The following is a 26,575-nucleotide window of genomic DNA, read 5'->3' as shown; positions in this document are numbered from 1 at the left end:
TCTACTGGGAACCATGGGTTGTGGAAGACAACAGTTTGCATTAGGTCCCTTAATTGAGCCTGTGAAACCAAGGCTCCACTGGCTTTAAGCAGCTGTTTCAATACTTTTATGTACTGTTTCTGTTGAGCTGATTACTGTTGTCCTATGATGAAACCCTAGCCTGAAGAATCCCCCCAAACTTGGAAATCCCAAGTGGGTGCCAATGAAGTACTGACTCACTGACTGCACGGTCATTTTCACCTTCGTTTTTGGGGGAGCCATAGCGATGCTTTGTAGCATTTATCACATCAGGGTCACCACCTGCCAGGGTCCATCCTGCAGACCCCAGCTGCACGACAGATGAATAATGTATGCAAACACCAGTATGCAGTGATGAATAATGTATGCAAACACCGGTATTCCATGAAAGAGCAAACTAGGAGGCCAGGCTGCTGACTGAAAGACTTGTAGCAACTGTGCCCAATCCACCAGCCAAGCATGCATTTATCTGGTACACATAAAATGACAAGGGTTTAAACACCACTAGAAGGTAATTAACAATGCAGAACCGCCCCCCCTCACTGCCCAGTAGAAAGCAATCATGCACCCCCAGATGGTCAAAGGTCAGCCTTAGGGCCACATGAATAAAGAAGCTATTTAGAGATGCTCCCTTACATTCCTTTGTTATTTACTCTTGCTATTAGCTCAAAGAGGATTAGGCTGCCTTCAGTCATAACTCTATTCTGAGGCTTTGGCAAAACATTCCAGCCTTCCAAGAAGGTTTGTGTCTATTTTACAATTTCTCCCACCAACCTGACTGAACCCCTACAACCCAATCTTCAGGTATTCAATATTTTCATTGATAATCTTGATACTGGTATGGCTCCAATGAGTGGAGGAACACAAGGATTCTTGGTCCTCGTGCCAGTTTAGATAAAATGACATGGACATATGTGGAGTTTTAAGGAGTGGAGAGTTTAATAGGCAAGAGGGGCAAGAAGCAAGAAGGAAGAAGCTCCCCTGTACAGAGACAGAGGGGGGCTCCAAAGCTGAGAGAGGCAACCCCACCTGTAACAGATACCAACTTGGTATATATACAGAGGCTGGAAGAGGTCATGTCTGATTTGCATAGGCCTCAGGGGATTGGTTTGACTAGGCATGTCATTCATGTAGCCTGTGAAAAAGCTAGCCCTCCCACCCTAGCCTTTTAATGTGCAAATGCAGGGCACCATGATGTGCTACACACATAAGGATATGTGGGGGTAGCCATGTTGCCAGGAACATGTGGGGACAGGGCAAGAAGGCCATGGAAATTGCCATGTTTGGGTGAATCCAGTTTCTAACGGCTTGCATTTGCATATCAAAAGTTGCAAGCCAGGCTCTAAGAGAAAAGGGCTTTACAAGAAAGTTTTTGGGAGATGCTTACAAAATGAAAACTTCTCAAGGCCCCCTTTTCCTCTCTATCTGCCTAAAATAATTTCTTAACTCCTACAACAATACTCATCTTCCCTGAATTGCATTGTTTTCCACAAGAACCATAATTGCTGGAGAAAAGCTGACTTATGATTATCAAATGAAAGTTTGACATGGTAAATGCCCCATAAACTGCATACCTCGACCAGACCTTGGCTTTCTGTTGAAACTGCTCCCTATAACCCTAATGTGACAGGCAAGCAGTCCGAACCAATGCCATTTTGTGCCCTGCACATTTTAAGACTTGTCATAAGTAACTAAGGTCTGTAATTTCCACCCTACCCAGACAATGTGTAAACTAACGCTTATGTTGACTTCTGTAAACGACTTAAGTAACAATCGTAATGTCCAAAGTCCCCTGGCCCTCAGAATGTCCAAAGGCCCTCGCCCCTGCCCCTGCCCAGGATGTGGTTTACAGGCATAAAAGGTCTTGACACCCTCCTTTCGGGGCCACGGGTTAGAGAGACACAAGTCCTCTATGGCCGGCCACGGGTAATAAAAACCTTGTAATTTGGCCTAGTCTTTGTCTCAGTGGTGATTTTGCGCTTGCTTGGTTACAACATTTGGAGGCCCCAGCGCGATTTTCCATCATCACTCAGACAAAATCCCTGGAGTCTTGCCTGAGTGGCCGCTCCCGCCCTGCGGATCTCTAGGGGAGGTGCCCTCTGAGACGTTCCAGGGCCTCAGAGTTCCAGCCCCATGATGGACGGAAGACTACTCGGCTGAAGTTCACGCGACATTCCTCAGGGTCACAGAAACTTCCAGAGGGAAGTCAGGTCTGGAAATCGGGGAGTCCGGTCCATCAGGAGCCTAGGTCAGGAGACCGGATATGGTCATTAATCTCTGACAAGGCAAGCCTACCATTAGACGTCACTGGAGGCTCGGGTAATTCAGTTTTCGGTTGTCTTCCATAACCTCTGTATGAGTGTGAGAGTGAAAATGTGTACGTGTGGTCCCACGGCCAGAGGGCTATGGGGCCTGTGTGGGCCTTCACCCACAGTTCCACAGAGAGGTCATAGAGCATAACGATGATTCACCACCGTGCTGACCAGGCCCGGGGTTTATGCGGGTATACTTTAGCCAAGACGCTCTGAAATATCCCTTCGGGGATGTGGCCAGGCAGGCATCAGACTGCTCTCCCACAGGGGACACCCACCCAGTGTCTGTCTTCCTTCCATAGTCTTGTCTTCCTTCTATGTGGTCCTATCTTCTTTGTAGGTTTTCTAGTTTTTTAAGACATTTAGTGACAGACCTACAGTGGTTTAAACCTGCCTCTCTAGGGCCAGATGATGTCCTTAACTGGTTAAATGACCACTGGCTTCAGGGAACTTTGGCAGAATTTTGGCACCTAGAAATAACCCTGTTCTTCTTTCTTCCCTCCCCCTCCCCCTTCTTCCTCCTCCTCTTCCTCCTCTTCTTCTTCTTCTTCCTCCTCCTCCTCCTCTTCCTCCTCTTCTTCTTCTTCCTCCTCCTCCTCCTCCTCCTCCTCTACCACCACTGAAGGCCTATTCTCCTTTCCTGCTCCTCTTCTAATGTCTGAAAGGAAATTCAGTCCTCGGCGGCTCAAATGTAGTTTTTTCTCCGTCCTTGGGAGCCAGGCACTAGGAAAGGAATTACTGAGCCTTTTTGCCTGCCTAGGATAGAAAAAAAGTAATTACCTCCTTTGCCAAAAGGAGGTTCGGTGTTGCTATGGAAATTGTTCCGGTACACATCCCAATTCGTCATTCTGGCACCATACTGACTGTTGGGAAGTGGGTTGCCACAGCACAATACAAACTGATTGGCAAGAGTTCTGCAATCTCTTTAAGCTGTGGTGGATTCAAAATTCACACTCAGTGGACCTTCTGGTCCGCCTGTTCTGCCATTTGCCAACATTCCCCAGGCCTCTCCATACCAGAGCACATCCCAGGGAGACCACACCCGAGCTGCATTGAGCCTCTACGAGGCCTATCATCGGCCCTTGTGGTGTGGTTCAGGGGAATCCTATATCCTCCCTTGGCACCTTCTGCCTGCTCCCTTACCTCAGGCCAGGGACAGACCCATTAAGCTAGGCATCCTCTCATTACAAGATTTGGGACCGAGGCCTGTTTAAAGCCAGTACTGGAAAGGGTGAAGCACAAGTATAGTGCCTTCCACAACTGGAAATATCATAAGAGCAGGAGAACCCGAGTGACCAACACAAGTAGACTGAAAAAGAGGCAGAACAGATGGGGTCATCTGGTTCCCAGCCCTGCACCCCCCTCCAGTGCATGATGGTCAATTTCAAAACTGGATTTTCAAGCCAATATGGGGTAAAACTAACCCCCAAAAAACTCCACACCCTGTGTAAATTGGAGTGGCCATCATTTGAGGTGGGATCCAGACAGTGGGACATATGATCCCAAGGTGACCCAGGCTGTATGAAATGTGGTGACAGGTTCCCCTGGACACCCAGATCAGTTTCCATATATTGACCAGTGTTAGACTTATTTCAACAGCCCCCCTCTTGGTTTAAACACTGCATAAAGCATGCTGGGTTACAAGTTATGTTGGCAAGCCCTGAGAAAGCCCCTTCTGCACCAGCCATTCTTCCCTCCCCAGCAGAGTATCAGGAATTACCTCCACCCTACTCAAGGCCCTCTGAACCGGGGCTTCAGCACTGCCCCCCAGACAGCACCAGTGGCCAGGCCCTGTCCCTGCTACACACCTGTAGTGGGGCTCCCCACCCTGCCACTGTCCTACCTCTCCGAGAGGTGCACCCAAAGGGAGGAGACAATTGGGGTCGCCCATTCTTTGTTCACACCCCCTTCTCGTCAAGTGACTTATATAACTGGAAGGCTCAACATCCCCTGTTCTTTGAGAAGCCCCAGGCTTTGACCATGCTCTTGGAATCTGTACTCCAGACTCATTGCCCCACTTGGGACGACTGCCAACAATTATTAATAATTCTGTTCACCACAGAAGAAAGAGGCAGAATTAGACAGGAAGCCCTAAAGCCATCATAGGTCCAGGGGGAGGAACAGTAGAAGAGAACCAGGACCGAATTGAAGAGGTTTTTCCCTCTACCCGATCCCAATGGGACTCCAACACCTTGGGGGGGTCACTAGTCTCTGAACACATTTCACTGGTATCTTTTAGCAGTGGTTAAGGTGGTGGCTAGGAAGCCCATCAACCTCTCCAAGGTAGTAACAGTGACTCAGCACCTGCAGGAGTCACCAGCTGCTTTCCTGGAACACCTACAAGAGGCATACCATACCTATACTCCTATAGACCCTGAGGCCCCAAAAAATCAATGGGCCATTAACTTGGCCTTTGTTTCCCAGTCAGCCCCATATATCAGGAAAGTTATAAAAACTAGATGGATTCCAGGGGATGAATTTGACCCAACTGCTAAGAATTGCCCAGAAGGTTTCTGATAACAGGGATACTCCTGGAGCCATACAAGACAGAAGTTACTAAGGCAGTAATAGCAGCCCTTCAGGAAACATGAGTCATTCCACGAGGGCAGGGGGCCTTGCAAAAGGGCTTCCGGGATCCCTTGCCCCAGTTAGGAAGAAATCAATGTGCGTACTGTAAACGAGAGGGACATTGGAAAAATGAGTGCACCGAGAGAAAAAGAAGAGTAACGCTCAGGAAAAACCACTGAGGACTATCCTCAATTTAGAAGGTCAGGAATGATGGGGATGGGGCTCTTATCTGTGAAGCCCCCAGGAGCCCAGGGTTACTTTAAAGATTGTGGGCAAACCTATCCGTTTTTTAGTGGACAGCGGGGTGGCCCATTCAGTCCTTACTCAGCCTCTGAGACCAACTATCCAGTCATCCAGGGGGCCACAGGAAAGACCACAATAAGTTCATGGACCACAAATCGAATCATTGACTTAGGAAACGGCACCATTACCCATTCCTTCTTAGTTCTTCCCGAATGCCCTTATCTGCTATTAGGGCGGGACCTACTTCACGAACTTCGAGCAACCATCTCCTTCTGCGAAAATCAGGCCTGCCTCTCTATTCCCTGCTTTGCCCTCTGTATTGAAAGCACTTCAGTAAATCCTCATGACTTGTGTTCTGTCAGACAAATATTTGTTGCAGGAGCTTTATCACCGGAAACAAATCAAGCATCAACGTCAGACCTCCTCCACCAATTCCAGAAGAGTGTACCTGGAGTGTGGGCTGAGACCAATCTCCCAGGTCTGGCAGAACACCATACCCCAGTTGTGGTCCAACTGTTGGCGATGGCAGCTCTGGTCCAGGTATGGCAATATCCAATGAGTCAGGAAGCCAGGCAGGGAAATTGCTCTGCATATAACAAGACATAACAATTCCTGGAAGGAAGAATTCTCACCACCTGTAAGTCACTCTGGAACACCCCTCTGCTCCCTATTCTGAAACCTAGCACAAAGGATTACCAGCCAGTATAGGACTTAAGGGAAGTAAATAAAAGGGTGGAAACTGTCCACCCAACAGTCCCAAATCCATATATCTTCCTAAGCCTCCTGAATCGGAACCACCATTACTACACTGTCCTGGACCTCAAGGATGCATTCTTTTGCATCCCACTGGCCCCAGTCAGCAGACCCATATTCGTCTTTGAGTGGATGGACCTGTACACTGGGGTCCTGGGGCAACTCACATGGACCCAGCTGCCTCAGGCATTCAAGAACTCTCCCACCCTATTTGATGAGGCACTTAGCCAGGATCTTGCCACCCTCTGGGCCGAGCTCCCTGAATGTACTCTACTCTAATATGTAGATGACTTACTTCTGGCCTCAAGAACCCAAGAGGCCCACAAGGAAGCCACCCAGTCATTACTGTTGACTCTACAAACTCTAGGATATCGAGTCTCAGCCAAAAAGGCCCAACTCTGTCAACAAAAGGTTACTTACCTGGGCTATATCATAAAAAAGGGCAACCAGGTGCTGGCACCCAGCTGAGTCTAAGCAATACTACAGATACCCACCCCTTCCACAAAACACCAAGCTGAGGAGTTCCTTGGGGTGGTAGGGTACTGTAGGCTATGGATTTTAGGTTTTGCCAAAATAGCCAGGCCTCTGGTAAGCCTGTACAGGAGGGAATCAACCCCTAATTTGGACAGTAGTAGAACAACAGGCTTTTGATAAACTTAAAGCTGCTCTGACCTCGGCCCCAGCCCTGGCCTTGTCAGATATTTCTAAACCTTTCCGGTTGTTTGTATATGAAAAACAAGGAATTGTGACGGGGGTGTTCACCCACACATTAGGACCATGGTCTAGGCTGGTCACCTACCTATCAAAAAGACTTGATCCTGTAGCCTCTGGGTGGCCAGCCTGCCTCCAGTCCATGGCAGCAACAGCCCTGTTGGTAAAGGAGGCGGACAAACTGACTCTGGGGCAGGCATTAAACCTAGTGGCATCCCATGTAGTAGAATCACTACTCTGTGGGACTCTAGGAAGGTGGATGTCTAATGCCCGCATAGTACAGTATCAGGCTCTACTCCTGGACCAGCCCAGCACCAAGTTCCTGAAGACTACAGTCCTGAATCTGGCCACACTGCTGCCTAATAAGTAAGCCAGGAGGACCCATAGATGACTGTCAACAAATAATAGATGTCATCCAAACCGCTTGACTGGATCTCACCGACAACCCCTTATGGAACCTGGAAGAGGTACTATATACGGATGGCAGCAGTTTTACGGTCAATGGAGTCAGGTATGTGGGGGCAGCGGTAGTCACCCTAGAGCGGGTCATCTGGGCCCAGGCCCTTCCTCATGGGACTTCAGCCCAAAAAGCTGAACTTATAGCCTTGATAAAAGCCTTGAACTGGGCAGAGGGAAAGACTGTCAATATTTATACCAACAGCCATTATGCCTTTACTACAGCTCATGTACATGGAGCAATATATAAAGAAAGAGGACTATCTACCTCAGAAGGAAAAGCTATTAAAAATCAGGAGGAAATTCTAGCCCTGCTGGAGGCTATATGGAAGCCCAAGACTGTGGCACTAGTCCATTGCAAGGGACACCAAAAGGGGGATTCACCAGATCCACCAGGGGAAACAGGGCTGCTGACTTTCAGGCCAGGCAGGTAGCCATGGGGCCAGTGAAACCACTGACCCTCCTTGTAACCCTGCCTGCCCCAGTTCTGCCCCCTACTCCCACGTACTCCTCAGGTGAGGACTCTGCAAAGGAACAGGGTGCCACACAGGACTCCACAGGATGGTGGATACTGCCAGACCAAAGGATTGTGATCCCCGAGGCTCTAGGATGGGCCCTAGTTAAGGACACACACCAGGCCACTCACTTAGGAAAGACCAAACTAAGTGAACTGATAAAAGCCAAGTACTACATTCCCCATTAAATGAACTTATCAAGAAAATCACTACTCAGTGTAATGTATGTGCCCAAGTAAATCTGGGAGGGAACAGGTCTAGCCAGGTAGAAGTGAGACTCAGAGGGACTAGCCCTGGGGAGCACTGGGAAGTAGATTTCACCGAAATAAAAACCCCAGTAAATGGCTATAAATACCTCCTTGTGTTTATAGATACGTTCTCTGGATGGGTCGATGCCTTCCCCACTAAGTCCGAGACTGCTTTGGTGGTCACAAAAAAACTATTACAGGACCTTGTTCCTCAATTCAGCCTCCCTCTAATGCTGGGGTCAAACAATGGGCCTGCCTTTACTGCACAAATTTCTCAGGGCCTAACCAAGGGTATATCCTGGAAATTATACTGTGCCTATCATCCCCAGAGTTCAGGACAAGTCAAACAAATAAACCGAACCCTAAAAGAAACCCTGACAAAGTTTATCCTAGAGACAGGTGAAAACTGGGTGAGCCTGCTTCCTTTTGTCTTCCTCCGCGTCCAATGCAAGCCCTATCAGAAGGGCTTCTTTCCTTTTGAAATCATGTTCGGCAGGCACCCTCCTTTACTCCCCAGAACCACAGATATCATGCATGTTGAAATCCATAACTATACACTCCTTAAGTCCTTACAGGCACTCCAGTCTGTTCAATCTCAGGTACACTAGCTCATTAAGGACACCCATCCCACCCCACTGGACCTCGCAGACCAGCTGACACACCCCTTCTAGCCTGGAGACTCTGTCCTTGTTAAAAGATTTGCCACCTCCAGCCTCACCCCCCTCATTTGAAGGGACCCTACACGGTTATCCTGACCATACCCACTGCACTCAAGGTGGACTGGATTCATCACACCCAGGTCAAGACTGCCCCACTGGAAGGACAATAGAGCATCAATCATTCATTCCCCAATTCACTAAAGCTAAGACTTGCATGCTTTTCAGGGTCACCACCCTTGCCACCCTAATCTGTGCTGTAAATCCCTATAGCAAACCCTGCTTAGATCCCACCTACTATCAATGGGTCCTCACCAAGGGCTCCACTGGAGGATATGTTCATTCCTTAACCAGAAAGGGAACCACCCTAGTCAACCTAACCCTGGAGTACATTCCAAAGACCCCCATTATCTTTTCCCTAGACCTCTGTGCCCTCCTGGGCCTGTTCTTGACCCCAAAAGTAGATCCTAGGACAAACGATATTATAGCCAGGTGTGGCAGTGCAAGGGCAGAGCAACAACTTCAAACTTATGGATTATATCTGTGCCCAGGATCCACCCCACAAAAAAGATGGAACTGTGGAGACTTAAATGAATTCTTTTGCCCCCATAGGGATTGTGAAACTATCTCCACTATATCAGGGTCCACCAAAAACATAGACTCCTTCATCTCTTTTAACTGAGACCCTCCCCCATCCCCATGCTATACCAGGTCTTGTAACCTACTCAGGATAACTGTAACTACTCCAGATGTTAGATGGACAATGGGGCAAACCTTTATCATCCAGAGTATAACCCTGCCCCAACCCAATCACCCTGTAGGACCCATTGCCCAGGTCATACAACAACAAGAAGCCCCCCCTAAAAATATCCCCTAAAAGCCCCCTCATCCAGACAAACAATACTCCCCCTCAACAACTTTCCCCTAAAACCCCAGCTCTGCTCAAAGAAGACACAACCCTGTTAACCTTGTTGTCTTTAGCTCACCACCTCCTCAACAAATCTAACCCAGATTTAGGGAAAGAATGTTGGCTCTGTCTAAACCCTCAACCACTGTTTTATACCGGGTTGGCTTCCCAATTACCTGCCAACTTGTCCATTTCTTCATCTTCCCAATCCACACTCCATTTAACCCTGGGAAACATAGAACGGTCTGGGCACTGCTACCACTCCCCAAATTACACCCTTGTAGGTTCTCCCTATGGACACTATTGTAATGTCTCCCACAATGGAACCTTTAAAGGTACAAACCTTTACTATCGGGCCCCAGATACCACTTGGTTAGCCTGCACCTTTGGCCTCACCAACTGCATTTCCACAAACCAATTCAACGGCTCTATTGCCATACTGTGCACCCTGGTACACATCCTCCCAAGAGTAAACATTTATGACGGCCGACAGGGACTTAACCTCCTGGCCCCCTCAAATATTATTACTGCCTGATAGAAGCGAGTCCCTATTGTCACCCCTCTACTAGTTGGATTAGGTATTGCTGGCTTCACCGCAGTTGGAATATCAGCTCTTATAACTGGGGACCAAAATTTTAAAACTCTCTCTTAGCACATAGATACCGATTCAAGCCACTTGGAAAACTCCATTTCCCAACTCACTGCAGGTTGAGTCTTTGGCTGAAATGGTCCTTCAAAACAGGTAAGGACTAGATTTGCTATTCTTAAAACAAGGGGGGTTATGTCCCGCCCTTAATGAACAATGTTGCTTCTATGCTAATAGGTCAGGCCTCATCTGAGAGAGCTTCTCCCTGGTCAGACAAAATCTCGAAACCAGAAAACAACTTCCAGAGGCTTCAGAAAGTTGGTATCAAAAAATGTTTTCCTGGTCCCCTTGGCTCACTTCCCTCCTCATAGGCCTGGTGGGACCTCTAGCCCTACTCTTACTGGGACTCATGTTTGGCCCCTACCTCCTAAATCAACTAACTGCTCAGGTTCATTAAATCTAGGGTAAACGCTGTAAAATTAATGATATTAAGGTCTCAATATGGGCCCTGAGAACAAACAAACAATACTGACCTGCTGCAGGAATCAATGATTTAATTCCTGTAAATAAAACAAAGGGGGAATGTGACATGGTAAATGCCCCATAAACTGCATACCTCGACCATACCTCGGCTTTCCACTGAAACTGCTCTCTGTAACCCTAATGTGACAGGCAAGCAGTCCAAACCAGTGCCATTTTGGCCCCCGCGCCATTTTAAGACTTGTAATAAGTAACTAAGGTCTGTAATTTCCACCCTAACCAGACAATGTATAAACTAACGCTTATCTTGACTTCTGTAAACCACTTAAATAACAATCAGAATGTCCAAAGTCCCCTCATGCTCAGAATGTCCAAAGCTCCTCCCCTCAACCCTGACCAGGAGGTGGTTTACGGAACGTCCAAAGTCTCCTGGCCCTTGGAATGTCCAAAGCCCCTTGCCCCCACCCCCACTCAGGAGGTGGTTTACAGGCATAAAAGGTCTTGACTCCCTCTCAGGGAAACGGGTTAGAGACACACGAGTCCTCCATGGTGGCCAGCAATAAAGATCCTGTAATTTGGCCTAGTCTTTGTCTCAGCGGTGATTTCATGCTCACTCAGTTACAACAAAAGGTTCTGGTGATACATCTTCAGATTCTATTGACCACAGCCCAGCCAAAAAGAGGGTCAGAACTGTATGAAAAATATGGAGCTGTGACTTGCAGAGGTTACCTCAACTGAATTTTCAAGAAATAGAGCTTATGATAATTATAATTTGTTTTTTTCCCCTAAGGTTAAATTTTTAAAAATACGTATTTGGGACTCTTATTATCAAGACTGTACCTATGTCAATTTACAATTCATGATTCTAGATATTTGCCAAATGCATTACTGATTCCTCTGAAGAGAGGGCCACTGGATCACACAGACTGATCTGAAGTCTACATATTTAATGCTTAGAGACCAAACATGAAAGGCAAACTATTTACAGCTCAGTATTTATGTACTTAAGTCTGTGTGAACAGAGAAATGCCTCCTGCAGTGTTTGAAAGTGTTAAGCTGATAATGTAACTGACAACTGCTGAGAGAACAAACATTCGACTTGCCATACACCTCAAATTTAGAGAAATAGAGTTAATTTGGGCAAATCTACAAGTTTTTGTTACCATATTGTCATTCCTGTTTAATACTCACTGTACTTGTATTTGAGACAAATAGGTAATACTGAATTTTATCCTCTATTTTCTACTTTTTCATTAAAACATTGGCATCTTAATGATATAGAAATTTAAGGCATAAAATGAAATTAAAAACATTTCAGCTTTATTTCATATTTTGAGGCAATTGAGACTGTTGTGATGAGTGTTTGTCTGAGCCTGTAATTCTTAAAGATTTCTTAATCTTCTAGAAGAAAAATCTCCAAAGACCTCTCTCTAGAAGCTCAGAATGGCTGGCCATCATGCTTCTTTGAAAGGACAGGGCAGTGGGATCAGGACAGTTTTTTGAAGTACCAAGCAAGGGAAACAGAGCATTTTAAGGGTGCCTCTTAGTAACATGAATTAGGAAATCCGTGTTGAGTACCTCTGGTCTAAACAGTAAAACAAGCTGCCTGGAGGGCAGCTGTACCTAATGACACTGTAATGTACATTAGGCAGGCTGGTCTCAAACTCTTGAGCTCAAATGATCTGCCTGCCTCAGCCTCCTCAATTTCAGGCAGGTGTAACAGTTCCTTTCTACCAGGTTTAATTATTTTTATATTTCCTGCACATTCTTCTTAAAAAGTAATCTATATTTTGAACTGATACTTGTTTTATACATGAATTTTTTTAGATGTGATAAAGCTAAACTTGGCCAAAGTGTGTGCCTAAATTATGAGACCTTTTTATTAGTAGACCTATGAAGACTGAAATGGAAAATACTGGTTTTCACGGAGGTGGAAGGGGGTTTCCAGCATAGTATCAAATCTCAGTCGGGAAAAACTATGCTTTCATCTCTGATTCTGGGATTTTTAATCATGTTGTTCAAAATGAAGACAAATGCAGCAAATAAATCTAGCTTTTAGTGTTCCTAATTAAGTTTTACCCGAGCTCATTGCTCTAGGCTTTGATTACCTAAAATAAGCTTGGGTAAAACGGAAATGACTTCAAGAATGCAGCACTACTTAGTCTTTAACTCTTTCTTGGGAGAAGCTATACTTTATTGTTCATTATACTGAGATCACGACTTTGCTCTTTCATAATACAGGATAAACTGTTTACATGTTTGGAGCCTCAGAGTCTGTTAACTAAGATTGCAGACTGTGTCAAGGAGAAATACACTTTCTTAATGGCATTTCTGTTTTCTTTATAAAAAAATCAGTTACACAGTGTCAGTGTTAAGAAAGGGTCGAAGGTTTATAGGCTGTCCCCAGTGGCCATACTTTGAATTATGATTCTCATGGGTTTAAAGATGTAACTTTTAAAAGTTAGTGCGTTACCACCTAGTTATTTGATCTTGTCCACTTTTTTGTGTTTTAAAAAAGTATAAAACTGGAAGGCAAAGAAAAAAGACTATTTTTAGTAGATAGTTTAGTTGACATTATTAATAGAATGCAATGGGCCTTTGGGATCTTAAGTACTTATGTTACCTTTGTTATTCAAACGCTGAACTTAAGCAGTGAAAGAAAGTTATTAAGGGGTTTAACTATTTTAAGTCGACATTTAGCTTTTTCATATTGGTTTCTTTCTTTTTGTTTTTTTAGAGACAGGGTTTCTCCACGTTGGTCATAGCTGGTCTTGAACTCCTGACCTCAGGTGATCCACATACCCTGGCCTCCCAAAGTGGTGGGATTACAGGTGTGAGTTACCGTGCCTGGCCCATACTGGTTTCTTGAAGATGTCAGAATTTGTTTCCAGTGTAATACAAATATGGTAATAGATCAAGTTTAAAATGTAAATCCACTGTACGTATTATTATCGATACCATCATTTTCAGAATCTACATAAGAGGACTGTGATACACAATTAGTAATCTCAGGGTTTTTCCCCATATATCTAAAATTTTGACTGTACTTATTTGTTATTATTATTTTTTGAGACACAGTCTCTGTTGCCCAGTCTGGAGTGGAGTGGCACGATCTCAGCTCACTGCAACCTCTGCCTCTTGGGTTCAAGCAATTCTCCTGCCTCAACTTCCTGAGTAGCTGGGACTATAGGTGTGCGCCACCACGCCCAGCTAATTTTTTTATTTTTAGTACAGATGGAGTTTCACCATATTGGCCAGGCTAGTCTCAAACTCCTGACCTTGTGATTCACCCACCTCAGCCTCCCAAAGTGCTGGGATTACAGGCATGAGCCACCGTGCCCAGTCCTTGTTTCTCTTTTAGTTCATCAATTTCTCTTAGCAAAATTAATTTAGTTTGGTATTTGATGTTCTATTAAAAAAAATTTCCAGTCTTGAGCCAGCTTAGAGACCTAGAACACCTTGAGTGAAGGGGAGACTGAGTCTCCCTTGAGTAAGAACCCCCATAAAACTATCTAAAATCTATGCTGTATCTTTCAGCTTTCACCAAAGGGTCTAGAGCCTTTAGGATAACTGCATTGAGGAAAAGAAAATAATCAGACCTTTTGGAAATTACTGGACACTGGCTTTGACATTTACTCAAGGAGACCCAAAATGTTACTGTGATCATGTCAGAATAGTGGCTTATGGAGGTCACAGAATCAATGGAATTTTAGCTTATGTCCATTTCACAGTGGACCTAGTGGTACCCAAGCCTATGTTGTGGTTATTTCCCCAGTTCTGAAATGTGTAATTGAAATAGATATAACTAGCAACTGACAGAATCCCACATTATTTCCCTGTCCTGTGGATTGAGGGCTACTGTGGTGAGAAAGGCCAAGTGGAAGTCATAAGCACTGCCTTTATCTAGGAAAATTATATATCAAAAGCAATACTATGTTCCTAGGGGACTGCAGAAATTAGTGCCAATATTAAGGACTTGAAAGATACATGAGTGGTTGACAGAGCAGGAGTAATGCCATCTTGAACAAGCACTGTCATTTAAAAATTCACCTTAATCAAAAAACATCTAAATCCAAAGGCATCAGCCTAATGGCTAAGGTCAGCACGACCATAAACCACAAACAACATCTCCAACCAGAAACATTCTGAACTCCTCCCTGACCAGAGACATGCTAACCTTGAGATAAACCCCTTTGGCTGGGAAGATGCCAGCCTCGAGATAACCCCACTTCGGCCAGAAAGATGTCGTCCCCAAGATAACCTCTCCTCTGCCCAGAGACATTCCAACCCCACCATAAAACTTCTCCCCCCACACAGAAACATTTCAGGCTTGTAATAAGCCCCCTCACTCTAAAACCAACATATACTCTTAGTCTGTAAGAGAAAGTGCTCCTGACTGAAAATGGCCAGCAGCCCCTCAGGTTTGTTTTCTCTAAAATAAATCTGTCTTTAACTATTAAGCCACATTTCGTCTTTCCTCTTTCTATAACTCTTACAGTGGTGATTCCCACCATATCCCCATTGAACCCTTCTATTTGTCCTGTGCAGAAGACAGATGGATATTGGAGGATGACAGTGGATTACTGTAAGTTTAACTTGGTGGTGTCTCCAATTGCAGCCATTGTGCCAGATGTGGTTTCACTGCTTGAGCAAATTAACACATCCACAGGTATCTGGTATACAGCTATTGATCTGGCAAATGCCCTTTTCTCCATCCCTGTCCATAAAGTCCATCATAAGCAGTTTGCTTTCATTTGGAAAGCCCAGAAATACACCTTCATTGCTTACATTAGGGATACCTCAACTCTTCAACTCTATGTCATAATTTAGTTCACAGGGATCTTTTTTGTTTTTTGAGATGGGGTCTCACTCTCTTGCCCAGGCTGAAGTGCAGTGGCATGGTCAGAACTCACTGCAGCCCCAACATCCCAAGCTCAAACAATCTTCCCACCTCAGCCTCCCGAGTAGTTAGGACCCCAGGCATGTATCACAAGTGGCTAAGTTTTAAAAATTTTTTGTAGAGACAGGGTCTCACTACATTGCCCAGGCTGCTCTTGAACTCCTGGGCTCAAGCAATCCTACTGCATTGGCCTCCCAAAGTGCTGGGATTATAGGCATGAGCCACTGCATCCAATGGGATCTTGATCATTTTTCCTTTTCAAGAGATATCACGAACTAGTTCATGACATCAATGAGATTATACTGATAGGATTTAGTGAGAGAGAAATAGTACCTACTCTAGACATTGGTAAGATATGTGCATGACAGAGAGTGGAAAATAAATCTCAAAAAAAATCCAGGGGCCTTCTACCTCAGTGAAATTTCTAGGGCTTCAGTGGTGTAGGGCATATCAAGATATTCCATTTGATTTTTTTTTTTGAGACAGTGTCTCGCTCTTGCCACTGGAGTACAGTGGCACAATCTAGGCTCACTGTAACCTCTGCCTGTCGCGTTCAAGTGATTCTCATGCCTTAGCCTTCCAAGTAGCTGGAACTACACGCACGTACCACTATGCCCAGATAATTTTTATATTTTTAGTAGAGATGGAGTTTTACCACACTGGCCAGGCTGACCTTGAACTTGACCTCAAGTGATCCACAATGCCTCCGCCTCCCAAAGTGCTGGGATTACAGGCATGGGCCACTGTGCCCAGCCTGATTTTTTTAATTTTTTTTTTGAGACAGAGTCTCAGTATGTTATGCAGGCTGGTCTTGAACTCCTAAGGTCAAGAGATCTGCCTGCCTCGGCCTTCCAAAGTGCTAAGATTCCAGGTGTAAGCCACTGCGCCTGGTCAGAAATATTTCTTCTAAAATGAAGGGTAAGTTGTTTCTTCTGACCTCTCCTAAAACCAAAAAATGAGGCACAACACCTAGTAGGGAAATATGGTTTGGCTGTGTCCCCACACAAATCTCACCTTGAATTGTAATCATCCACATGTGTCAAGAGTGGGGCCAGGTGGAGATGATTGAATCATGGGAGTAGTTTCCCTCATACTGTTCTTGTAGTAGTGAATAAGTCTCACAAGATCAGATGGTTTTTGTTTGTTTTTTTGAGAAAGAGTCTCGCTCTGTCGTCCAGACTGGAGTGCAGTGGTGAAATCTCAGCTCACTGCAACCTCCGCCTCCCAGGTTAAACCTGCCAAGTAGCTAGGATTACAGATGCACGCCACCATGCCTGCCTAATTTTTGTATTTTGTTTTTTAGTAGAGACGGGGTTTCACCATGTTGATCATGCTGGTCACGAATGCCTGACCTCGTGATCCTCCCACCTCAGCCTCCTAAAGTGCTGGGATTACAGGCATGAGCCACTACGCCCAGACCTGATCTGATGGTTTTATAAATGGGAGTTTCCCTGCACATACTCTCTTGCCTGCTTCTATGTAAGACATGACTTTGCTTTTCATTCACTTTCCACTATGATTGTGAGGCCTCCCCAGCCATGTGGAACTGTAAGTCAATTAAATCTTTTTCCCTTATAAATTACCCAGTCTTGGGTATGTCTTTATGAGCAGCATGAGAACAGACTATTACATAGAGCCTCCTTGGATTTTGGAGGTAACATATTCCTCATATGGCTGTGTTACCCTGGCCCCTTTATGAAGTGACCTGAAAAACTGCTAGTTTTGAGTGGGGTCCAGAATAAGAGATTTTGAAACAGGTCCAGGCTCCTCTGCAAGCTGCTCTGCCACTTAGGCCCTATGATCCAGCAGATCCAATGGCAGGGGTGCTTAAAATGACAGTGGCATTTAGGGATGTTATTTGGAGCTCTTGGCAGGCCCCCACAGGTGAACCAAAGCTCAGGCCTTTAGGATTTTAGAGCAAAGACTTGGCATCCCCTATAGATAACCACTCTCCTATTGAGAACAGCTCTTGATCTGCTATTGGGTTTTAGCAGAAATGACACTTGACCATAAGCCACCAAGTTACCACATGACCTGAACTGCCCATCATGATCTGGGTGTTACCTGACCCACCAAGCCATAAAGTTGGGTGTGCACACCAGTGCTCCATCACCAAATGGAAGTGATAAATATGTGATGGGGCCTGAGAAGGCCCTGAAGACACAAGCTACATGAAGAAGTGGCCCAAATGCTCATGGTCTCCACTCCTGATACACTGTCTTCTCTCCCCTAGCCTGCACCTGTGGCCTCATGGGGTGTTCCCTACAGTCAGCTGACAGACGAAGACTTGGGCCTGGGTTACAGATGGTTCTGCATAATATGTAGGCACCACCCCAAAGTGGAAAGCTGCAGCACTATGACCCCGTCCTAGGACGTCCCTGAAAGACAGTGAAAGGAAATCCTCCCAGTGGGTAGAACTCCCAAGCAGTGTACCTAGTTGTTATTTGCTTGGAAGGAGAAATGGACAGATATGCAATCATATATGGATACACAGGGGGTGACGAATGGTTTGGTTACTTGGGAGGAATATGTTAGAAAATCAGTGACAAGGAAATTTGGGCAAAAGGTATATGGATAGAATTCCTTAGATGGGTTTTAAAAAGTGAAGATATTGATGTCCCATGTGAATCCTCACCAAAAGTGACCTCAGCAGAGGAGGATTTTAATTTTAATAATCAAGTGGACAGAATAATCGTTTCTGCGGATACCAGTTAGCCTCTTTCCCCAACTACCCCCTCATTGCCCGATGGATTCATGAACAAAGTGGCCATGGTGCCAGGGATGGAGGTTATGCATGGGCTCAGCAACATGGACTCCCACTCATGAAAGCTGACCTGACTCTGACCACTGCTGAGTGTATAATCTACCAGCAGCAGAGAGTATCACCGAGTCTCCAATATGGCATCATTCCTGGGAGATCTGTCAGCTACCTGGTTGATTACTTTGGATTGCTTCCATCAGGGAAGAAGCAGTGTTTTGTCCTTACTGGAACAGACAATCTAGATACTGGTTTGCCTTCATGCACGCAAAGCTTCTGCCTAAACTATCATCCATGGTCTTAAAGAATTCCTTATCCACCATCATGGTATTAAATACAGCATTGCTTCTGGTTAAGGAACTAACTTTATAGCCAAAGAAGTACAGCAATGGGCCCAATCTCATGGAATTCACTGCTCTCACCATGTTCCCACCATCCTGAAATAGCTGGCTTGAAAGAATGATGGAATGGCCTTTGGAAGACTTAGTTACAGTGCCAACTAGGTTACAATACCTTGCAGGGCTAGGGTAAGATTCTCCAGAAGTCTGTATATACTCTTAATCTGTATCTAATATATGGTGCTATTTCTCCCACAGCCAGGGTTCATAGATCCTTGAATCAATGGGTAGAAATCAATGGGTCACTATCACCCCTAGTGACCCACTAGCAAAATTTCTCCTCCTGTTACAGAGACCTTATAGTCTGCTAGCCTAGGGGTTTCAGTTCCAAAGGGAGGAATGCTTCCACCAGGAGACATGATTCCATTGAGCTAGAGGTTAAGGCAAAGAAGGGAGTTGTGGTGTTGGCTGGAGTGATTGATTTTGTCTACCAAGGGAAAACTGGACTACTACTCCACAATGGAGGCACGGAAGAGTATTCTAGAATACAGGAAATCTTCTAGAAAATCTCTTAGTGTTACCATCCCTTATGATTAAGGTCAATGGAAAACAACAACAACCCAATCCAGGCAGGACTAATGGCCCAGATTCTACAGAAATGAAGGTCTGGGTTACCCTACCAGTAAAGAACTGTGACTAGCCGAGTTGCTTGCTGAAGGCAAACAGAATATGAAATGGGTAGTAGTTGTAAATATCAGTTGTCATGTGATCATTTACAGAAACAAGGGCTGCAATTGTCATATTTCCTCCTTATTTTGTTATGAATGTATTTGTGTGCATGTATCAAATACTTTTGTTTTCTTCCCTCTTATCCCCTTATTATGTAACATAAGATGTACTGATTTTAAATAATAGTATTTAAGAATTGTTAACTTTACATCATACTATTTAAGTTACAGGATATCAAAGAAAAGAGAAAACATCAGTGAAAAACTGCCTCTTTTTCTGGGGAAATGGTGAGTGCATTGTTGATTGTAGGCAGAATAGTTGTATCATGTTAAGTGGAATTATGACCTCGTTATGGTCTTCATTCAAAGATTACATATGGTTTCAGGAGGTGTATGGGTGCCAAAGTTCACAAGGCATGGATTTGTGATGATTAATTTTATGTGTCAACCTGACTGGGTCTTGGGGTGCCCAGATATTTGGTCAAACATTATTCTGGAGTCTCTTTGGGTATGTTACTGGGTGATAGGAACACTTAAATTGGTAGACTGAGTAAAGCAGATTGCCCTCCCTGATGTGGGTGGGCCTCACCCAATCAGTTGAAGGCCTGAATAGAACAAAAAGGATTACCCTCCCCAAAGTAACAGTGAATTCTCCTGCCTGACTGCCTTCAAACTAGAACATCAACTTTTTCTTCCCTTCAGACTTAAACTGAAACACTGACTCTTCCTGGGTCTTGAGTCTGCTAGCCTTTGAACTGAACTACAACATTGGTACTCCTGGGTCTTCATCCTGATAACTCACCTTGAAGATACTGGGACTTGTCAACCTACACAATCATGTGAGCCAACTTCCTACAATGAACCTTTCTCTCTCTCTCTACACATACACACACACACACACACACACACACACACACACACCCCTCCTATGATTCTGTTTCCCTGGAAAACCCTAATGCAGATTTGAAAATAAGTATTTGTTATAAACATACATTAAATCTATTTACATATTAAGTTCTAAAAAAATTATTATTATTTAGAGATGAGATCTAGTTATATTGCCTGGGCTTGAGTACAATGGCTATTCTTAGGCACAATCATCGTAGACCACGTCCTCAAACTCCTAGGCTCAAGCAATCCTCTTGCTTCAGCCTCCTTAGTACCTGGACTACAGGTGTGGGCCACTGTGTTTTGGGCTCAAAAATTAATTTTGTCAAGGCATGGTGGCTCATACCTATATCCCAGCACTTTGGGAGGCTGAGTTGGGAGGATCTCTTGAGGCTAGGAGTTCAATACTAGTTCTGGCAACACAGAGAGACTCAGTCTCTACTAAAAAGAAAAATTAATTTTAAATATTAAAAAAATCAATTTAAATTTTATTTTTATTTTTATTAACCTTCCCCTCACTCCCTCAATTTAAATTCTAATGCATTTAAAAATAAATTTTAAATGCATTAAGAGTGCTTTAAAATAAATTGCATTGAAACTTTTTTTTTCAAAAACCCAGGTATAATCCTGAAATCTATAAATTCACCTATAGTTTTTTTGTTTTCTTTGTAGATGGAGTCTCATTCTGTAGCCCAGGCTGGAGTGCAGTGGCATGATCTCGGCTCACTGCAACCTCTGCTTCCTGGGTTCAAGCAATCCCCCTGCCTCAGCCTCCTGAGTAGCTAGGACTACAGGTATATGCCATCATGCCCAGCTATTTTTTTTTTTTTGGTATTTTAATGGAGATGGGGTTTCACTATGTTAGCCAGGCTGACCTCAAATTCCTGACCTCATGATCTGCCCGCCTCAGCCTCTCAAAGTGTCGGGATTACAGGAGTGAGCCACTGTGCCAGGCTAAATTCACCTATAGATCTATAGAATGTATAGATCTTGAAATCTATAAATTTACCTTACTGTACAATATGGATTAAAAGTACCTGAGACATAAAGAGACTAAGAGATCAATAGGATAGAGACTAAGGCAGCTGCCTGGAGATTTGGATCCACTAAGTGGCTGAACTGAGATTTACATGGGAAAGATTAAATAGCAACTATCTCACATGAGAAAGATAAAAATTACATGAAATAAATTATGTAAGGAACACTGGCTGATATATGTAAAATGGTTCTTATTTCAGAACAAAAACAGTATTCTTTAAAAAAAACCCCAGGTATAGTAAGTATTCTCTGGTTAATAAAAATTTTAAAAATTCACAAACAAAATATTACTTACACTCATGTATGGGCATATTTTTTTTTTTGAGACAGAATCTCACTCTGTCACACAGGCTGGAGTGTAGTGGTACAATCTAGGCTGACTGCAACCTCCACCTCCTGGGTTCAAGCTATTCTCCTGCCTCTGACTCCCGAGTAGCTGGGAATACAGGTATGTACCACCATGCCCTGCTAATTTTTATATTTTTAGTAGAGAACTATATATATATATACATTTTTTTCTTGAGACAGAGTCTCACTCTGTCACCTAGGAGTGGAGCGCAGAGGTGCGATCTTGGCTCACTGCAATCTCTGCCTCACAGGCTCAAGCAATTCTCATGCCTCAGCCTCCTGAGTAGCTGGGACTACAGGTACGCACCACCACACCTGGCTAATTTTTGTATTTCTAGTAAAGGCAAGAGTTTCGCCATGTTGCCCAGACTGGTCTTGAACTCCTAGCCTCAAGTGATCCATCTGCCTTGGCCTCCCAAAGTGCTGGGATTACAGGTGTGGCCACCCAGCCAAGGAATCAATTTAATTAAGTCCACTGTTACATGTTTTCTTATTTTTTTCTAAAAGGAAATAATTCAAAATGAATTTCTATCAAAAATCAGTATTTGGCAACTGTTAACTTCAAAATCCAAAAATACACTTACTTGCTCCCACCAGCCCACGCACCATGTCCTCCTGCCGCTCCGCTGTCCCGCTCCTCCACCAGTCACAACAGAAGAGATCACCGCACTGTCATTGACAATGGCTCTGGCATGTGCAAAGCTGGCTTTGCTGGGGACAATGCCCCCCCAGCCATGTTCTCCTCCATGGGAAGGTACCCCCCGCACCAGGGTGAGATGGTGGGCATGGGCCAGAAGGACTCCTACATGGGCAACAAGGCCCAGAGCAAGCATGACATCCTAACACTGAAGTACCCCAACGAGCACGGCATTCTCACCATTTGGGTCAACATGGAGAAGATCTGGCATCACACCTTCTACAATGAGCTGCTTGTGGCCCGAGAGGAGCACCTGGTTCTGCTGACTGAGGTCCTCCTGAACCCCAAGGCCAACAGAGACAAGATGACCCAGATCATGTTTGAGACCTTCAACACCCCAGCCACATCCAGGCTGTGCTGTCCCTTTGGGTGCACCACTGGCATTGTCATAGACTCTGGAGATGGGATCACCCACGTGGTGCCATCTACAAGGGCCACATCCTCCCCCACACCATCCCGTGTCTGGACCTGGTTGGCCAGAACCTCATGAAGATCCTCACCGAGCTCCACTACAGCTTCACCACCACGGCCGAGCAGGAGATTGTGCGTGACATCAAGGAGATGCTGTGCTAAGTCGCCTTGGACTTTGAGCAGGAGATGGCCACTGCCACATCCATCTCCTCCCTGGAGAAGAGCTACAAGCTGCCTGACAGTGTCAGGTCATCACCACTGGCAACAAGCAGTTTTGATGTCTGGAGGTGCTGTTCCAGCCTTCCTTCTTAGGCATGGAATCCTGCGGCATCCACAAGACCACCTTCAACTCCATCATGAAGTGTGACGTGGACATCTGCAAAGACCTGTCCGCCAACACGATGCTGTCTGGAGGCACCACCATGTACCCTGGCATCGCTGAAAGGACGCAGAAGGAGGTCACTGCCCTGACATCCAGCACCATGAAAATCAAGATCGTCACACCCCCAGAGCACAAGTACTTCGTGTGGATCGGCAGTTCCATCCTGGCCTCACTGTCCACCTTCCAGCAGATGTGGATTAGCCAGCGGCTGTATAATGAGTCGGACCCCTCCATCATCCACTGCAAATGTTTCTAAATGGACTGTGAGCAGATGTGCAGCATTTGCTGCATGGGTTAATTCAGGTGTATAAATTTGCCTGTGGCAAATGCATACACCTCATTCTAGCCTCATGAAACTGGAATAAGCCTTCAAGAAGAAATGTCCTTGAAGCTTGTATCTGATATCAGCACTGGATTATAGACTTGTTGCTGATTTTGACTTTCTATTCAAATTAACTGTTCCCCTTGGTATGTGTTTAGTACCCTGTACATATCTTTGATTTCAATCTTTAGTACATGTGGCTTGGTTACTTCATGGCTGAGGTAAGAACACGCTTGTGGAAGACAAGTCTGTGGTGTGGTAGGTCTGCACGGCCAGCAGTCTCCGATCTGTGCAGGGTATTAATGTGTCAGGGCTGAGTGTTCTGGGATTTCTCTAGAGGCTGGCAAGGGCTCCAGAACGAGTTGTTTCTGTCCTGCCATTCTGTCAGGGTTGAAAAAGTCCAAGCTGTAGGACTCAGTTTCCTTTCTTAGCTGATGTTTTCCTGCAAGAACACTGGGCTGTTACTTGTCTTGAGTTGGAAGTGGTTTGCATTTACACCTGTAAATATATTCATCCTTTTAATTTATGTAAGATTTTTTTTTGTACAGAATTCTCAATTCTTTAAAGAGATGACAACAAATTTTGGTTTTCTACTATTATGTGAGAACATTAGGCCCCAGCAACACATCATTATGTAAGGAAAAATAAAAGTGCTGCCATTAAAAAAAAATCCAATAATACAGAGAAAGTGGGAGAAGGAGAAATTGGGGAGGGAGAGTGAGAGCAAGAAAGAATGAGGAACAGAGAGAAAGAAAAAAGGAGGAAAGAGGAAGGGAGGGAGGGAGGGGAGGTAAAAGAGAGAATGGGGGAAGTACCAACTAAGAACATAAAATCAGTTATGTTCCTTTAAAGCAGCACCTAATAATAGATGCTGATTCTGATAATAAAGATATAACTTCCATGTTACCAGAAAAAATTGTGAAAAGAGCAGATTTAATCAAATAAGTATTTAAATACTATACATATGCATACCAACAAAGTATCCTGATGAGCAGGAGAAAGGCAAAAATCAGGTTAAGTTGAATAATTCTCAGAGGAGGTCAGAGAAGTGCTGTATACTGCAGCCCCCACATGGCTCCTCTCTGGTAGTCGGATCCAAACACTGTATCTTTTTGTGTCAGCATAAGCATCACTGGACAGAGACGTTCAAAAAGGGAACTGTGTGAAACACCACACTGTTCAAATATAATTTTAAAATAATTTAATTTATTTTACTTTATTTTTGAGATGGAGTTTCGCTCTTTTTGCCCAGGCTAGACTGCAATGGTGAGATCTCAGCTCACCACAACCTCCACCTCCTGGGTTCAAGCAATTTTCCTGCCTCAGCCTCCTGAGTAGCTGGGATTACAGGTGTGCACTACCACATCTGACTAATTTTGTATTTTTAGTAGAGACGGGGTTTCACCATGTTGGTCAGGCTGGTCTTGAACTCCTGACCTCAAGTGATCAACCTGCCTCAGCCTCCCTAAGTGCTGGGATTACAGGCATGAGCCACCACACCTGGCCTTCAAAATAATTTTAAACTGGAAAAACACAGTTGCAAATACTTGTTAGAGATACTTTACAAACATTTATCATTATTTAAAAAATTACAACTATTGATAACTCTCACCTCTGGAACTGAAATGCAGCCCCGTATAGTACCTGGGCACATGGGCTAGGAAACTCCACTTTAATGAGAGAAGGCTTGTGCTTTTTTTGCCCTTGGAAACTGCTAATTTAGAGGGACATATATTTCATTTTTGGCCTTTTTGTGCTTAATGCTGTGATGAACAACCCTGCATATGGCCCCTTATACACCTGTGTACTTCTCTGGGATTTATTGTACCCAGGTACAGAATTGTTGGGTCATACAGTGAATGCATATCCTTTTTTTTTTTTTTGACAGAGTCTCGCTCTGTTACCCAGGCTAGAGGGCAGTGGTGTGATCTCAGCTTACTGCAACCTCCACCTCCTGGGCTCAAGCGATTCTCCTGCCTCAGCCTTTGTAGTAGCTGGGATTACTGGTGTGTGCCACCACATCCAGCTAATTTTTGTATTTTTGGTAGAGACAGGGTTTCACCATGATGGCCAGGCTGGTCTGGAATTCCTGACTGACCTCAGGGGATCCACCCACCTCAGGCTACCAAAGTGCTGGGATTACAGGCGTGAGCCACCATGCCTGGTCCAGTAAATGCATAAAACTAATTTGACAAGGTACTCCCAGACAGCTCTTTAGAATGACTGCCCTAGTCCACACTCCCATCAGCCACACAGGAGGGTTTGTAGGTCCTTACACCACCACCACCACCTGGCGTTATCCTGCTTCTTAAATTCATTGGGCTGATAGATATAAAGTGACATCTCATGTTATTTTAATTTCTCGGATTTGCAATGATCTTGAACACCTCATCATATACTGCTGGCTTTTCAAATTTCTTCCTCTGCATATTGCGTATTGTATGCTTTGGCTAATTTTCCATTGGTGTTGCTGTCTTCTTCTCCTTCTTCTTTCTTACTTCTTTCATCCTTCCCCTTCTTCCTCCCTCTTCCTCTTCTTCCTCCTCCTCCTCCTTTGGTTTTTTTTTTTTTTTAGAGACAGAGTCTTGCTTTGTCATCCATGCTGAAGTGCAGTGGCATGACCATAGCTCACTGTAACCTCAACCTCCTGGGCTCATGTGATCCTCTGACCTCAGCCTCCCAAGTAGCTAGGATGACAGGTGCCACCACAACCAGGTAATTAAAAAAAATTTTTTTTTCTAGAGACTGGGTCATGTTGTGTTGTCTAGCTGGTCTCAAACTCCTGGCCTCAAGCAATCCTCCTGCTTCAGCCTCCCAAAGTGCTGGGATTACAGGTGTAAATCACTACACCCAACTTTCTTGCTGATTCACAGGAAGTCTTTGTATATTCTAGGTATCAAATCCCTTGTTGGTTTATACATTGCAAATATCCTCTCCCAATCTGCACATTATTTCTTACTTTTGTCCACAGCATCTTTCATTGAGCACAAATCCTTAATTTTGCTATAATCTAATCATCTCTTCAGCATATGGATAAGTCTTGAAGTTTTGTCCAAGCCCCTAGGTCACAAAGACATCTCCCTACAATTTCTATTAACATTACAGTTTTATTTCCACATTTAGGTCCTCAATCTACCTAGAATCCTGTTTTTGTTTTTGTTTTTTTGAGACAGAGTCTTGCTCTGTCACTCAGGGTGGAGGGCAGTGGCACAATCTTGGCTCACTGCAATCTCTGCCTCCTGAGTTCAAGCGATTCTTCTGCCTCAGTCTCCTGAGTAGCTGGGACTACAGGCACATGCCACCACACCCATC

General features: G+C 44.6%; 1 long non-coding RNA gene across 2 annotated transcripts in view; it reads right to left on the bottom strand.

Moving 5' to 3' along the window:
* Nucleotides 1-26,575, bottom strand: part of LOC103790240 (uncharacterized) — a 79,176-nt gene that overhangs the window by 3,905 nt on the left and 48,696 nt on the right. The window lies entirely within an intron of this gene.

The sequence above is a fragment of the Callithrix jacchus genome, chromosome X (genome assembly GCF_049354715.1).
Source record: "Callithrix jacchus isolate 240 chromosome X, calJac240_pri, whole genome shotgun sequence".
NCBI lineage: Eukaryota > Metazoa > Chordata > Mammalia > Primates > Cebidae > Callithrix > Callithrix jacchus.
Note: the sequence above shows the minus strand (reverse complement) of the source record. Positions and strands in the feature narration are given on the sequence as shown.